The following is a 17,770-nucleotide window of genomic DNA, read 5'->3' on the forward strand; positions in this document are numbered from 1 at the left end:
TGAGCCTTGTGGGATGCCACTTGTAACTGGTTTGGAGTCTGACATGGCTCCAGCAATTCTAACCATGTGGGTTCTGTCCTTGAACCAGTTTGCAACCCATCTAGTGACATAGGGGTTTATATTTAAGCTGGTGAGTTTACCTATAATGCCTGAGTGGGGTATTGTATCGAAGGCTTTTGCGAGGTCCAGGCAGGCTGTGTGGACCACCTTCCCCTCGTCAATGGCTTTGGTGACTGTTTCAAAGAAATCAACCAGGTTTAAGAGGCAGGATCTGCCCTTAAAAAAGCCGAACTGGGTAGGATCCAGTGTTTGTAGGTCCCCAATATCTTTATTTATGAGGTCCATGATGATCCTTTCCATAGCTTTGCAGACCAAGCTAGTCAGGCTTATGGGGCGATAGTTTCCAGGATCCGATGAGGCACCACCTTTGTGGAGAGGGACCACTGTTGCTGTACGCCACTCTTTGGGTACATATCCTGTAGTAAGGCTGAGATTGAACAGTAGTTTTACGTTTGGGTTTAGCTCTTCTTGGAGTTCATGTAGGATGCAGCCCGGGACACTGTCTGGTCCCATTGATGCTGTGTTTTTTGCTTTGGAGAGGGCGGCTCTTACCTGAGCATCTGAGATGTCAGGGGGGCAGCACTCTCCTGGGATAGATATTTGCCCTTTTGGTGGGGAGGGGGGGAGAAGTTTGCGCTGAACCTGTCAGCTAGGATGTTGGCAATGTCTGTGGGTTCAGTGTATTTTTTGTCATTTTGGACTAATTCTGAGCATATCTGGATAACTAAAGAAAGACTTGTGATTATCCTTAGTGTCCTGTGCAATTTTTCTCTCGAAGCTGGCCTTAGACGATTTTATGAGTGCCCAAAGTTTTTTGCTAATACTGATCAGAGATGCCTTCCCTTTTTGGGATTTTGCTCTATCATGTAGTAGCTTACTCCTTCTATTGTATAGTTTGTTTATGGCTGGGGTCCACCAGACAGGACGTCTGCCTTTGGAAGATTGGGTCTTGGTTTTATTTGGGATTGCATGATCCATGCATTCCTGAAGGTGTTTATAGAATGCGTTTATAAAGGATTCTGCGGTCTGGGCCATATTTTCCACAGGCTTTGAAGGATTCCACCTTGGTTTTGAGGAGTGTGAAATTTGCTTTAGAGAAGTTTTTCACTGTGGTTTTCTGGGCAGGGGGTGGGGTCGGGATGTGAATATCCAATGAGATTAGTTTATGGTCTGATCTTACCAGTGAGGGGTACACTTCTGGTCTGGATCATAGAGTCCCCATGTTGGTGATGATCAGGTCCAGTATGTTTTCCCCTCTTGTGGGAGTGGTGACAAGTTGTTCCATAGCATTTGAGTTTATAAATTCTAGGAACCTTTGGGCTAGGGTGTTGGAGCTAGAGTAATGCTCCCAGTCTATGTTTGGGTAGTCGAAGTCGCCCAATATAATGGTGTTTGGAGAGACCTTCATATTTTCCAGTGTTCTCAGGAAGACCGAGTGGGGTTCCTGGGTTTGGGAGGGTGGTCTATAGCAAGCTATAAACTGGAAGGCAGTTTTACCCACTGTTAGTTGCACATGGATAGTCTCTGATGCTTCGTGCTGTGCCACCAACCTGGAGGTGTGGGTATCTTTGACGAATATTGATACTCCCCTTCCTTTTGTGGTTTGGTCCAAGTTTTGGGGCCAAAAAGCATGGTATGAGGTATATCCTGGTAGTGCTGCGGTGCTCTCGGGAGCCTTGAACCTGGTTTCTGTTACTGCACAGATATCGATGTTATCCATGCTAAGGAGAGTTTCGAGTGTGTGCATCTTGAGGTTTAGACTTCTGGCGTTGAGTAGCATTACTCTTAGTTTCTTATCCCTTGTGATACCTATGGAGGTGGTTTTGAGCCTTGCCTAAAAAAGGCACTATGGGGGAAACAAGAGCCTTTGCCAATATCCGAAAGCACAGGTGTGACAGGTGCAAGCCGTCCCTAGCAAAGCATCGTGGCTTATCGAGCATGTCATCCCAGGCTGACAGGCATTGGATCCCCTTTGAATGACACCAATACTTAAGCCAATTGTTGAAATTGATCATCTTGTCTTCATATTGTGGCATCATTCTTGGTGAGGGTAAGATGCTACTCAAGGTCAGGGTCATACTGGCCTGGGCTACATGCTCAGAGAGCTCCTCTATGTCTCTTTTCATGTAGTCCAGGGAGGTACATCTCAAGTCATTCACACCAGCATGGACAATGACTGAGTCATATTTGTACTTGCCTTGGAGTGACCTGAGTGCTTGTGTTATGTGGCGGATTCTAGCGCCTTACAGGCTGCTCACCATGTCCTTCTCCTTGTTCAGCCTGGTGAGCGGGACATCAGTGTGCCTGACAACAGAGTCACCTATTACAAGTGTATCAAGTGTGTTGTTTAGCCTTAAGGGCTGTGACTGTTCGGCACACTGGCTTTGTGAGCTATGTGTTGCACGTGTTTTCCTTTGGGGTAGCGGTTGCTTGGGTGTCTGCTTTGGAGGTCTCTGCTGCTTAGGCAGATTTTTATTTAGAGCCTCTGAGTATGTTTTTGTGTGTTTATGTGTTTGGTTTGCTGTCGTGGTAGGTCTATGTGAGACTGGAATTGTAGTGAGTGTGTTTTCCTTCTCCTCCTGACTGGTTACGCCAGTACTGAGTTGAGAGAGCTTGGCCTCCAGTTTGGCTATATGGTTGCATCTCTCACATGTGTTGGAATTTGTTGGGAGGAGGAGAGGGTTGTCTGTGTACATGAGGCAGTTGTAACATTGCCTCAAGATTCCCAGAATCACCAGTTGGACTGGAGAGGAGATTGACAACTGACCTTTGGACATGCTAGAATAGTATTGGGAATTCCTTTATAATTGAAAAAAGGGCCAATGGGGAACAAGGTACTCAAGAGGAGTTTGTGAGGGTGTAGTGCTTTTAATTTTTTAGTGCTGACTTATATAATTGCTTTAGTGAGCAAGTGCCAGGTAACTCAAATACAATGTGTTACATGTAACTTAAATGCAAAAATGACTAACAGTAACTTTCTTTCAAGTGAAACAAGGAAATAAGTACAGTAAGCAATGCAGATATCACTAGGGATCCGCAGAAGTGCTGAAAAGCCACGTTTTAGATGGGATTAGCGTTTCATGGAAATAACAAGCAAACAAACAACAAGCATACAAACAAAGCTAGATTTAGCAGGCCTGGATCTAGTCTATGCTACAGCAAACAAGGTGTACCAGTTTCAGTAAGAAACAGTTCAAATATGCAGGCACAATAAGCCTTTAACCAGAAATTCCCAGCTCAGAAGGGCAGAGTCCGGCCTCGCCTCCCACAAGAGTACAGACCACGAGCCCTCTTAATGTAAAATAACTGGCCTGAAGCCCAAGTGCTTAAACCAGAATTAATACATTTTTAGAATAACAGACACTGAGCCCTCAATCAGCAGTTCCCAACTTAGAAGGATGTAAGCTACCTGTCCTGCCACCACAGTGCAGGCCACAAACCTTCCTAATGTAAAACAACTGGTCTGAAGCCCAAGTGCTTAATCCAAAAGACTTAGAATGATAGCTACACTTTAATCAAGTTACTACCAAGCAGTAATAAATACAGTTGAATACTTTAAAGAATGCCTGGATTAGTGCTCAAGTTATACAAACAAAGCTAGATTCAGCAGGCCTGGATCTAGTCTATGCTACAGCAAACAAGGTGTACCAATTTCAGTAAATAGCAGTTCAAATATGCAGGCACTATAAGCCTTCAACCAGAAATTCTCAGCTCAGAAGGGAAGAGTCCAGCCTCTCCTCCCACAAGAGTGCAGACCACGAGCCCTCTTAATATAAAATAACTGGCTTGAAGCCCAAGTGCTTAAACCAGAATTAATACACTTTTAGAATAACAGACATTGAGCCCTCAATCAGCAGTTCCCAACTTAGAAGGATGTAAGCTACCTGTTCTGCCACTACAGTGCAGACCACAAACCTTCTTAATGTAAAACAACTGGTCTGAAGCCCAAGTGCTTAAACTAAAAGTCTTAGAATGAGTTACACCAAGCAGTAATAAATACAACTGAGTACTTTTAAGATGACGCAAAAGCAAAACAAACTAGGAAGAAACACAAATACAGTAAAAGCAGATAACATTTTTTTTTTTTTGAGTGAGATAGGCCCAGGAGTTACAGGACAGAAACAAGTGCAAATGCAGGCCTTCAAATTAGAAAGCTGAGAGAGATGGAAGGCCGCCCAAATGGCCAATAACTACAAATTCTGGGCCAGAACCACTCCCTATGTGGTAGACAGGTTACCTAATGCTTACCACTCCCACTGATAAGCTAGAAGGCTTCCCTCCAACACATAAAGGCTTGGGGGGCTCAGAAGCTTACAAACAGTCATGGATACAGCAAATCTGTATCTGGAACACTAATTACAGGAAAGGTAGGAAACAGGCTTACAATTTTTTTTTTTAGAAAAGTAGTAAAAACAATTCACATGCAGTGCAAGCTGGCACACTTGAGTATGTAGCAATATTAGTCCACACACAATTTGAAAAAAAAATATTAAATTAAAAAGGACTAAAAGCAAGTGCAGAAAGGGTTTATTAGGTAGAATGTGGTAAAGAGATGGGACTGGGGAAGTGTCCTAGATCAAATCTACAGTGGGGCGGACACTGCAAAAGCCACCAAATTTAAACTACAACCAAGAACAGGGAGGGGGGCTGGGGAAGACAGTTTCAACAGAGATGTGAGGAATCACAGTGCAAATTTTAAAACCAAAAAAATATATACTGATCTCTGTATATTTGCAGAACAGTAATACAACAGATATCTAAGCAACAATTTAGCTCTATAATACAGAATAATACAGAAAAATATACTCAGCTCTATATATTTGCAGATAGTCTTGTAAGGCTGTCTCTCAGTACACAGGTTCCAATTTAAATGTAAGACTGTCTCTCAGTACACAGGTTCCAATTTCAACAGTCTTTTTTTGTTTTGGTGGTCTTCCCTGTGCTTGTATGGGTTTTCCCTAAATGTTGTGGTTTCCTCCCACATTCCAGAGACATAAAGTAGGTGGACTGGACACTCTAAATGGGCCAAAGCTGTGAGTGCTTGTGTGTGGTATGGAAAAGCAGTAGCCACAGTGCTAGCCACTCACTGGTGTGAACATTGACTCTAGGTGATAGTCACTGTTAATGTGACTCCCTGAACCCATATGCAAAAAAGAGAAATAAAAGGGGGTTATGCATGTATGGCATATATATGCTCTTATATTTATTGTCACAGCTTCCACTGTGTTTTACCATTGTAGAAGTTGTCACACCTTAGACAGGTGGCCATGTATGCATCACACAATCATGTTTCCACCCAATTCAATTGGATTTATCCACATAAGATATGTAAAGAAAGGGACCAGAACTGATGTACATGCACTGCCATTAAAAAAAAATCACAGTTGTAAACACCAACAGGTTTTGCTGTGACTTGTCCTAAATAAGTTATGCCAATAAATGAATTTCTGTTACTTTAATCTGTACTTACACTGCATAATATGTTTGGATTGCCTTCCAAAATGTTCCAGTTGTTTCTAAAGTTTTTTCTATGTATTAGTAATTTGAACACTATGATTATTAGCTAGGGCAGTAATAAAATGTATTTTTGAATATCTTGCTTTGTAATCTGACCATGTTCATATGTTTATACAAAAAAAATGAATGATACTTACACAGTCCAGTAATGTAGAGAAATGAAGCCCCAAATTCACTTCAGATGACCCATGTTGGAATAGTGGCACAGACCATGGAGGGAATGGATGGGGGTGGAATATGGAGTGAATGGCTGATGTCAGCTCACACATCCTGTGGGGGGGGGTAGAGCTTGCTGCATTGGTGACACCTGTAAGAATGCAGATGTGTTGCCCACAATAAGGAAATTGGCATAGATGTGCTGAAAAAAGTGTACATGGTCAAGAGACTTCACATGTGTAGTAGCAATCATGGTGCTGCCTGGAAGCTGCTTGGAGGGCATGGATTAAAAAAAGCACTTTTCACCATTTTAACAGATAATGAAACCCGACTCTCACCCATTGGAGGAACAAATGAACCAATGGGCTATCACTCCTTTGAAGAATGAATGGGCCCATTTGATGTTCCAGGGGGAGACTTTATGGTTATTGGTGGACCAAAAAAAGGGATGGTATTGTGGAAAGTAAATCTAGTTATGCAGTGCCACATTATTTCTTTCTTTCTTTCTGTCTTTCTTTCTTTATATTTATTTATTTATTTGATTTGGTAACGGATTGAACATTAATTTAAAAAGGACCCATTTCAGATTCAACCAAAAAAAAAAAAAAAACTAGGAACAAAATAATTCCCAGTAAAGAGATAAAATGTACAATATGTAATACATTGAAAAATGACATGAATATACAATGACAAAGACAGCAAAGCTCTTTGTACTATAATAAAGGAATTTATGTAACAAAACAGACACTAACAAAGTCTAATAAAAAGAGGTATAGGCAGAAACCATAAAATATCTAACACCTGTACCTGTATCTGCACAACCCTCAAAACAGATGCATGACTGCCTACTTAATCTAATTATTTCTTTCTCACTCTGAATCACTGACACCTCCATATCTTAGCAGGCAGTAATGGCCTACCATCAAAAGTCACTCTCACTTTAATGATACCATGCTACTAACATATGCTTATCTACCTCTTCAGCTGAAACTTACTGCTGTTTATTTCCTCCGTAGTGTCCTTCCATAACATTCTCTTCTCTGTAAAATTAAACCAGCTCTCTCTCCATGTCCTTAATTTCCCTCCTGCACATTATTCCTCCAGTTTACTATCATATGATTGAACTGAAATTGGCTGAAAATGAAATGTTTGAAAGAATTTCACTGAAAACTAATTGACTAAAAAGCAATCTGGCTGAAAACCAGTTTGACTGAAACTCATTTCACTGAATCACAAATCAATGAAAATATTCAACCTAAGAAAACACCACAAAAAATAATGTATGTTAGAGCTGTTCTCCCTCCCCCAACTCTGAAGTCTGTCTGAGTGTTAGTTATGAAACCATGGTAATGCAGATTGACAGAATTTTATGGAGGCAGGTTCAGTTAGTAGATGTCGCTAAGGCAAGGTGTCAAATACTTTTGACAGATCTAGAAATGAGCTGACCCTTGCTCTTTTCAGAATTGATCTTGTTTGTAAAGCTAAGAAGGGCAGCTTTAGTGCTATGACTGGGTCTGAAGCCATGATGGATATTTTGAGCAGATTTAATACCTGTATATAGCTATTATGACTATCTTTACTAACCCTTCTTCTGTGAGTCTTACTCCAAATTGTAAAAAATGCTGCTAATGACTGATTGATATATAAAATTAGACTACTATTATATACTTTTGTGTGCTTAGCCTCACGATATATGTAGTAGTTTAGTAACATACATTTTCTACATATCTATGTAATTTTTATCTCACGTTTGTAACTTAACATTGTGTCTGTAGTTTTTCTCTCCGGGCTTCCACTAAAAAAGGGCATGTGTCCAGTTGGACTTTCCCAGTAAACAAATATAAAATAAATAAATAAATTATTAGTGGTAAGATAATTCATAAGTTATAAGTGAATGCACTTTTCTATGATCTTAGCTACAGGAGAGAGTATTGTTATGGGCTGATAGAAGATTCTGCAGATACCCCACCTTTGTGTAGTGAAATAGTATATGAAGTATTCCGGAGAGTAGGGATTATACATTCAGTTATGGAGTGGTTGATGAGTATAGCTATGGGATATGATAGTGATTCTGCTTCACTGGGAAGATATTTAGCAGGAATGTTATCTGTAACTAAGGCAAAGAGGTTAATATTTAACAAGTACTTTTTTATGGTAGAGATGGGACCTTGCTTGGAAAGAAAAGAAGGTGTCATGGTTATTTGGAAGTTTTGGGAGGGAGAGGAGAGAGATGTGGAGTTATTATTAAGTAGATTATGGACTTATTGGATAAAATGGGAACTGAACTGGTTTGCAATTGAGTCAGCGGAATTATTTATATTAGGTATTGGGGTAGTAGTTTGACCTGGTTTTAGTAGTTTAGCTGCATTTTAGTTGCTATGGTTTCTTGTTGGTGTACCTGCACTAATGTACTGCAGCATCACCCCAACCAGCACTTTTTGTTACTGATTTCCCTAACAGGCACAAATAATTAGTCATGTGTAATTTTATTTGACAATTTCCTACATACAAATGCCTGTGTGTGAATCTTATCATTTCTCAAAGTAATTAAGAGCTTACTTTGAACAATCATTTTTTTTCCTCAGCTTATCTGCATTTCCCAAGCTGCTGGAACAAAGCAGTACTGTGCATGCACAGAATGATACACTCCCAATGACATGGGAGGTATGGTCCACTTTGCTAGTCCTACCCCCATTCCCCACCTATCTCACCCCTCACTACATTTATGTACTCAACTGACTCCACCTCCTCCACACAACCACAGCACCCTTCTATTAAAAAGTTAAATATGATATAACACTACGTTTTTACTGACTATCTTGATTCAAACTTTTTAACCTCCAGAGTATAAACCAGCACAGGACCCATTTAATAAACCATTTAGCCTTTTAATCTACTCCAGCTTACATGTTCTTTATGCATGTGGTTGTTGCCTGTATTCATATAAAATACTGCTTAATAATAAAGAAAATTATAATTCTAAAATCTTTCCATATTTCATTCCAACTAGGAACACCAGAAATATATACTCTAGGGACCAAAACCTACATTTATTTATTTAATTATCCCTTTACTTATGTACTAACTTGTTTACTTATCTGAATTTATTAACCAGGTTAGAGCACTGATAACAATGTGTCAATTTCAGTCTCAGACTAGAAAGTACTTAAAACAACTGCTACAATACTTGATAGGGTAAAAAAAAACAAAGCAAGTAATTACATTAATAATGACAAAAACAAAATGATGCACAATGTTTACCTAAACATACTATGAATAACATTACCCAGGGAATGATTGTTTAAAAAATTCCTTGGAGGGTGATATAGAGAAGGTAGGAAAGTAGATTGTGTGTATGGTGAAGGAGAAGACAGTGGGCAGGATTCACGAAGGCTTGCACGGAGTGTAAGAGACGTGTAACATCCATGCAAACCTCGCGATCCAAGAACAGCCCGAAAGTCCATGTAAGAGACCAGCTAAAACGTCTCTTACACGGAATGGGCATGGATGTGCTAAATACCTCACTTGCAGCTGAAAGGTATGCAAATTAGGTAGATTAGTGAACCACGAAGCAGAAACCAGCCCGTGTAAGAGACGTTTTAGCTGCAGAAATGTACTCAGTTGACAACTGAGTCCGTTTCTGCAAAAATCACAACGGAGCCATGTCAGCTCCAAATAAAGGGTGCATATGTGTCAGGCAGCATGCCAATGGCCAAATATGTGGCCATTGGCAAGGTAACCCGATGCAAAAATAATAAAAATATAATTTTTTTTTAAACGCAGTGCAGCCCCGCGCAAATGGGCTGCGCTGTATAAAACATAAAAATGAAGGTTATAAACCCACAAATGTGGGTTTTATGCAATACATGGAATGACAATGCAGGGACCAGCAGACCAAAAACAACATGGCCACTGTGTAGGGGTTGCTAAGGGGGTAAGCTGAGTCTAAGACATGTAACTAAGCATTAGTAGGCAATCACATGTAAATGAGGGTTAGGATACTGAATCCCACAGTCACATAGCAAATGAGCACAGTCTAAGTAGTGTAAGAGATACATAAGGGGGGAATAGAGTAGGAGATAGGTGACATCACAGGGGGGAATGGTAGAAAGAAATGCAGTTCATTGGAGGTCAGTGTAACATGACAGATGACAGACACAGATCAGTGAAAGAGGAGTGCCGCAAGATAAGCATGGGAAAGTCAAGAAATGGAAGGTGTACACTGTTACTTACACCAAAGTTTCTTGCTGGGCGCATGTGTGCGCGCCATGAAGCACGAGTAGGGCAGTGTGCGCGCGTGTAAGGCAGACTGAGCATGTGGGAGCGTGTTGTTAGATGTTTAACACTGTTTGCGCTGTTGTGCGCACATTTTAACCTGAATAGGCAGATCCTGAACCGTGTAAGCATGTGTGAGTGTGTGTAAGCCACTGTGAGCGTGTTTCTGCTGGTATGCACGCTGCTCCCCCCTGAGGAAACAGAAAGGAAAAAGGAAGCAACAGAATTAGTAGGAAGCTAGCAGGGAATACTGCTGGAGCTAGCAGGTGAAAACAATTAGAAGCAGGTAATTACACAGGCAGAATAGTAGCCCAGCCCAGCACTTAAAACTCTGCAAACAGCAGTGCAGGATGTTTCTCTCAAGAGACACTGCAAGACAGGAGTAAGCTATTAGAAGTGAAAACTGAAAAGCTAAACTCAGAGCAGAAATGTTAGGGGCTGCCATAGCTGTCATAATGAGACATAGGCGACTTGCTGAGGGTGGTGTCAATGCAGATGGTGCCAGACAACCCACAGTGAGGAGACGGAGAAGAGTGTACAGGCCCAGGGTCACCTACCACGGGTTACATGAGCTGGAGATAGTAGAGCACTATAGAGTGGACAGAGAGCTCCTGCAGCAAATAGTTGAGCTGTGCAGGCCACACCTCACACACAGAACCAACAGAGCGGAACCCATCCCAGTGGAAACCAAGGTATGTGCTGGCCTAAGAATACTAGCAACAGGTACCTTCCAAAGACCAACTGGTGATATGATGGGGATATCACAGGCATCAGCCTCCAGGGTACTGCACCAGTTCCTGGCTGCCATGTCAGCACATGTCGGTGATCATGTATATTTCCCCAATGCCCATGAGGTATTGGCCAGCAATATGCGTCTCTTCCAGCAGATAGCGGAATACCCTGAGGTAGTGGGTGCAATAGACTGCACGCACATATGCATCAAAGCACCAGCCAGTGAGCAGGGTAGGGCCTACATTAACCGCAAGGGCTTCCTCCATCAACTGCCAGGTCATGTGTGATGCCCAGGGCATAATAATGAATGTGTGTGCTGGCTGCTCTGGGAGGTACCATGATTCCCACATCTGGCATTTGACACAGCTGTACCAGACATTTGCCAATGGAGACATCCCACACGGACACCTAGTGGGGATGCAGGTTATGCACTGGAGCCGTGGCTGATGACACCCATCAGAAACGCACACACACCTGAACAGGAATGCCATAATGAGGCACATGCACAAACACATAATGTAATAGAGCATGTGTTTGGGCTGCTCAAGTTACGGTTCTGGTGTCTGGACACATCTGGTGGAGCCTTGCAGTACACACCAACTACATGTACCCAAATTGTCATGGTATGTGCTATGCTACATAATATGATCTTGAGAAAACAGCTGCAGCAGGACCAGCATAGGGCTGGGCCAAACAGCCCTCCCACCATTGCCAAGGCCATCACAGGCAGAGCGTGACTCGGAGGAGGAACAACCTGAGCCTGCCCCAGGTTACACCTCATACTGTGCTGTACAGCCGCAAAACATGGAACAAGCTGCAAAAGGAGGGTGACTAGCAATAAATGTCAAGGACAACCACATCCCCATGTCGGTACCACAACAAGAAGCAGCATGGATTAGCCATGGTCAAATACCAATGGCTAAAACTGCCTCCCAGTATATAGCCTGCTGCAGACTACTGTCCTAATACCAGGAACTGCACCTGGCCTATGTTGGACTACATGAATATATCAAGCCCCCCAAACCACATTATATTGCTTGACTGAAAATACCCAGACATACACTGGGAGCATTATACTAGCACCGACACAGTAGGAGAAAAGTTCCCAGAATCCATAAACCAAAATGCCCAGGAACAACATACCACTCCCACAATACTGTATGTGATAATCAGCAACATGTGTACTGGATGGCAAGATGAGAAGTGTATCCCTCACTGGTACGACCAGACCATAGAGTAATCACACTGGATATACACATCCTGACCACAGTCCCTGGCCAGAAAACCACAGTGAAAAACATGTGTAAAGCATAGGTTGCACCCTCCAAACCGATGTGGAATCCATGAAAGGCCCTGTGCAAGTGCAGAATATGGGACACACCGCAGAACATGTTATACAGGCATTCCATGAACACAGCTAGGAATGCTTGGAGTATGCAATCACAAATAACAGCAAGCACAATGCCATACACGCAGGCATCTGGCATGCTGGACTCCAGCCATTACCAAACCATGCAAGAGAATGAGGAAGCTACTACATGATAGAGCAAACATAAAAAGGGAAGTAATCACTGATCAGTAGTATGGCAATAAAATATGTCCACACATACAATCCACTAAGGCCAGCCACAACAAGTAGAATCTGTGAATCCAGAGACAATGTGACACCTGGCCCATGTACACAGACAACCCACAACTCCCCCCAATAAATACAAATATATGTGAGAGATGCAACCATGTATCCAAACCGGAGGCTGAGCTCCTCCAACTCAGTACTGTCAAAACTAGTCAGGAGGAGAAGGTAACCACATACACCACAAACCCAGTCCCACATAGACCTATCACAACTGTAAACCAAACACATAAACACAGAAAAACATTCCTGGAGGCCCTAATTACAAACACACCACACCAACAGAAGCCTCCAAAGCAGATCCCAAGCAACCACAACCTCCAAATATAGCACATGCAACACATAGTACACAAAGCTGGTGCGCCAAACAGTCACAGGCCAGAAGGAGAAACAACATGCCTGATACAGTTGTAATAGGTGTCTGTACAGGCAGACACACTGCTGTCCCACTCACCAGACTGAACAAGGGAAAGGGTAAAGTAAGCTGCCTGTAGGCTGCCACAATATGCCACATAACACAAGTACGCAGGTCACCCCAAAGCAAGCAGAAATATGATGCACTCATTGTCCATGCTGGTGTGAATGACCTGAGATGTACCTCCCTGGACTACATGAAAAGAGACATGGATGAGCTCTCTGATGTACCGCAGACCGGTATGACACTGGCCGTTTGCAGCATCCAACCCTCACCAAGAATGATGCCACAGTACAAGCACAGAATGATCAGCTTTAACAGGTGGCACAGTTACAGCTGTCAGTCCAAGAGGGTCTAATGTCTGTCTGCTTGAGATGTCATGCATGACAAGCCATGCTGCAGTTCCAGGGATGGCTTGCACCTGTTACCCCTGGGCGACTGGATACTGGATAAGGCCTTTGCCACCTCCACAGAGCCGTACGTAGGCAAGGCCAAAAAGACTAACCCACCACCCTAGAAAACATAAGTGGTAAGAAACATAAGGGTAATGCTGACCAATGCCAGATGTGTAAACTGCAATATGCATGCCCCTGAGGCACTTCCCAGTATGGAGAACATCGATGTCTATGCAGTGACAGAAGCCTGCTGCAAGCCTACTGATAGCACACCAGCACTACCAGGTTATACCACATATCATGCATTATGGCCCCAACACCTGGACCAAAACATCAAAGGACGGGGAGTATCCATATGCAGCACAGACACCCATACAGCCAGGTAACTGACAATGCATGAAGCAGCGGAGACCACCCATGTGCACCTAAGTGTAGTCAAAACTGCTGTACAGTCTGTAGCATGCGACAGACCACACTCTCACACACAAGAACCCCACACAGACATCCTGAAAACACTGGACAGTATGAATGTCCCACCAAATACCAGACAAGGTACTCACAAATTACCACATAGGTGGTAAACCATTATGTATGCAAGGAGTAATCAGGGACCTAGGGACACAAGTCGACAGTAACCTGTCATGTGACAGTCACAATGCCAATGTGGCTAGGAAGACTGTCGATATTGGACACCGTATCATGAAAGGATTCACATCTACATCAACAGAGGTCACTGTGCCCCTGTACTGTTCCCTTATCAGACCCATAATCTAGTACAATGACTCATATGGGATGTACCATACCTGACACCTGCAGCGGCTCGGAAGACCTCAAAGGTACCCAACCAAGAGGATAAAGGGTGTCAAATATATGTCATATACTGCCTGGCTGTAGACACCCCAGCTGAATGCAGTCACAGACTGACTACACAGAGGCATTGTATGTCTGTTGTACAAGGCCATGTCCAACACAGGAGTAATGGGCATGCTCCACCACAGGAAATCAAAGCCATTGGAGCTGTGAGAGTGACAGATGTCAGCCTCAACACATAATGAAATAGGATGTGCTGGAGGGACAGATACATAACCCAGAGGCTCCCCACACCCAGAAACAGGATCCCAATCCATGTTAGGCAGAGCCCCTCACTGACACCCCTCAACAGGAATATTGCCAAGTGGATGGATGATCGTACATGTACACTGGGGGGGGGGTCTTTACTGTGTCACGTCCAGACAGAGGCACAGTAAAGAAAATCATAAATGGCCATAATAGTCACATAGCAAGGGGCGAAAGACACACACACTCTGGCTTGGCTTACTAATGCCCTAGGGTGGATAGCCTAGTATGAACCCATGAACCTATGAAGATACAAATTGTACAGGACACTAAGGATAATCACAAGGCTTACTTAACTGTTGGTAGGAACCATGTTGGGAATCCACAGATATGCTCCAAATCACACAGATATTACAAACAACAAACCAAACACACACACATATTGCCAACATACAACCTGACAGGTGCAGTGCAACCCCCCCCCTCCCCAGAATGCAAAATATATATCCCAGCAGACTGCTGGTCCCTTGACATTGCAGATGCTGAGGTAACAGCCATCATCTGCTAAGCAAAACACACAGCAGGAAAGGTATATGATGGTGTCCTGGGCTGAGGCCAACATGGACTCCAAGAATAATGGAATGCCAAATCACACTACTGCCCAATGTCAGCTTTACCACAGGATATGTACTCAAAGAGCAGTGTACAACAACAGTGGTCCTTCACAACAAAGGTGTTGCCTGAATGGATACTGCAAACTACCACCCCAGGATCCTGACAAGCTTGGTCTGCACAGCTATGGAAAGGATCAGTATATACCGCAGACATAAAGCTATCATGGACCTACTGATATCAGACCCTACACAGTGTGGCTGTTGTAACTGCAGATCCTACCCCTAAACATGTTTGACCCATTTGAAACAGCCATTAAGGTCATTGATGAGGGCAATGTGGTCCACACAACGTAGCTGGACCGTGCATATGCTTCCAGACAATACCCTACGAGTTCAGTATGGATATGTTCACCAGCTTAAATATATACCCCTATGTCAGTAGAGGGGTTGCAAACCAGACCAAGGACAGAACTGACATGGTCAGACATGCTGCATCCATGTCAGACTACAAAGCAGATATGAGTGGCATCCCGCAAGGCTTGTCCTGGGACCCCCCCCCCGTTCCGTATATATGTCCCATAGATACAGGCCAACAGGGAAGGACTGTGACTGAACATGTATGCAGAGGAGTACAAACAGCCCACCATATCCGACCCCCAGCTGACACAAGCAACCCACAAAAGGGCCACCTAGAAACAGACAACTGGAGCCATAGCCATGTCAGCAAGCTAATTGCAGAACTGTGTATAGACAACCACCGTGGATATACAGTAAGTGCCCACAAATTACCACACAGGTGTTAACCCATTACGTACCTAACAAGTAATGAGAGGCCTGGGGACACAAGGTGATAGATATCCTGCACTGGACAAACATGTGGCTGTTGTGTTCGCAAAAACATACCACATACCCACCCAGTCATGAAGGTTGTCAGATGTAGATAAGGGGAGGTCACTGTGGCTCTGCAGTCATCCTTCATCAGCGTCACAATTGACTACAATAGCCCCTGTGGGATATACCTCAGCAGACACCTCCATCAACTGTAAAGTCCACAACAGTACCCCACCAGGAGTAGCAAAGAGCATGAACAGATGCCATGTGTTGCCTGAGTAAACAAACTGCAGCTCCACACACTGCCATACTGCCCAGCCAGAGGCAAGCTGTGCCTGATGTATGAAGCCATGTCCAAGCTGGAATCAATGAACATGTTGCACCTAGTACAATCTGAATGGCAGTGAGCTATGCACATGAGAGACCTGAACCCCAGCACTGACATACATAGGACAAGCTGTACAAAATGATCCATAACACAGAAGGCACCCTCACTCTTGAGTAAACTCCCAGTACAGGTTAGCCAGAGAGGCACCTATCGACACCCCTCAAGAGGAATCCCGATGAGTGGATGGGAGATGGTAGGTTAACACTGGGTATCACTGTTATGTCAGAGGTAGACGGAGGCACAGTATGCTAACCATGACATATGTCATGGCAAACACCAGTTACAATGTGTGTCGAAGGACAAACACACTCTGTGACTAGCATCAGAAATGGCCTAGGGAACATCGCTAGTGTTTGCCAATGTCCACCTATGTTGTGGAATACAAGCCTGGTGTAGGTAGTCCATATCTGAACATAATGCAACATGGTCATATGTGCACAAATGGCCCCTACACAGTCTGTTGTGCTCACTATGAAGATGTCAAGCAGTGATAAGACTAAAGCCTAGGATACCGTCCACCACAGTGAAAGTACTGAACCAGTACACTATACGGTACTACAGTGTTAGGTCATTATGAAAGGATGTTGACAACTGTATGAAAAGTATCCCATGCAATCCCTGCAGGCACAGTATAATCCCTGTTGTGGCAGACACAAAGCAGTTGGCCAGTTAGTACACAACATGACACCCAACACACAACCATAAACATGAGATATTGTTGAAGTTCACACACACCCAAATATGTGGTGGACTTCAGAGTTCAACATATGGAAAGCTCACACTGGGCATGCTCGCACACTTTGATAAATGAGGCATATGTCAGACAACATGCCATGGAAAGGCTGAACTGGGCATGCTCACACACTTAGGCCATATCTCCGTTTAGCAGTTGGCCACACATATTTGGTATTTGCGTGTCATTCCAGGAACCAACCACAACACAGCAATCTGCCCAGTGCACACAGTAAATGACTACAAGTGATATAGTGGATCGCCCTCATATTCAAACATCTTCCACAGATACACAAGTTGCTCATAGGAACAGGGAATGCTATGGCAATAAAGACCTGCAAACAGTATAACAGCACAACAAATATTGTGCATCTGACAATTGAACATATGGGTGTAGAGGTCAATACTAGGCTTGTTGCCCTAGGGAATGACAGCTTAGCCAGAGTGTGCTTGGCATCTGCATCCCCAGTACAGTAGGCTACTGTGCCACTGTAAAATAGGTCACATAAGGCAACGTGTGAGGCTAGTGAGCTGTACCTCTGTCAAACAGGGGCACAGTGGAGATCTCAGGGTTTGAATGTGCTAAGCCACAGCCATGTTGTTGGTGTGTGCTGGAAGAGGGTTGCTGAGGACCTCTAACAGTAAGTGGCCATCAATAACAGACTGAGGGAGCCCTATCTGCATTGTCTGGACAATTCCACTGTCAACACTGTGTTGTGATGATTATGTGGGAATGAAGTGTCGTGCCGGTACTGTTCACAGATGTCCTCCCTCTGTGGGCTACAGCTCTGCAATGTATTAGCTCACTCTGTCTGCTGGGCAGCTCATATATGGCTGGTGTACACCTGACAGGTGTCTTGTTGTGCAGCAGTCATGGGTATATTGGGATAGCATGATCAATGCAAACCTTACACATGCTCATAGAATGCAATTGTCAAGGATTATGCAGAGTGGCCAGTATAGTCC

Source organism: Protopterus annectens, chromosome 6.part1 (genome assembly GCF_019279795.1).
Source record: "Protopterus annectens isolate FY-2018-M chromosome 6.part1, PAN1.0, whole genome shotgun sequence".
NCBI classification, from domain to species: domain Eukaryota; kingdom Metazoa; phylum Chordata; order Ceratodontiformes; family Protopteridae; genus Protopterus; species Protopterus annectens.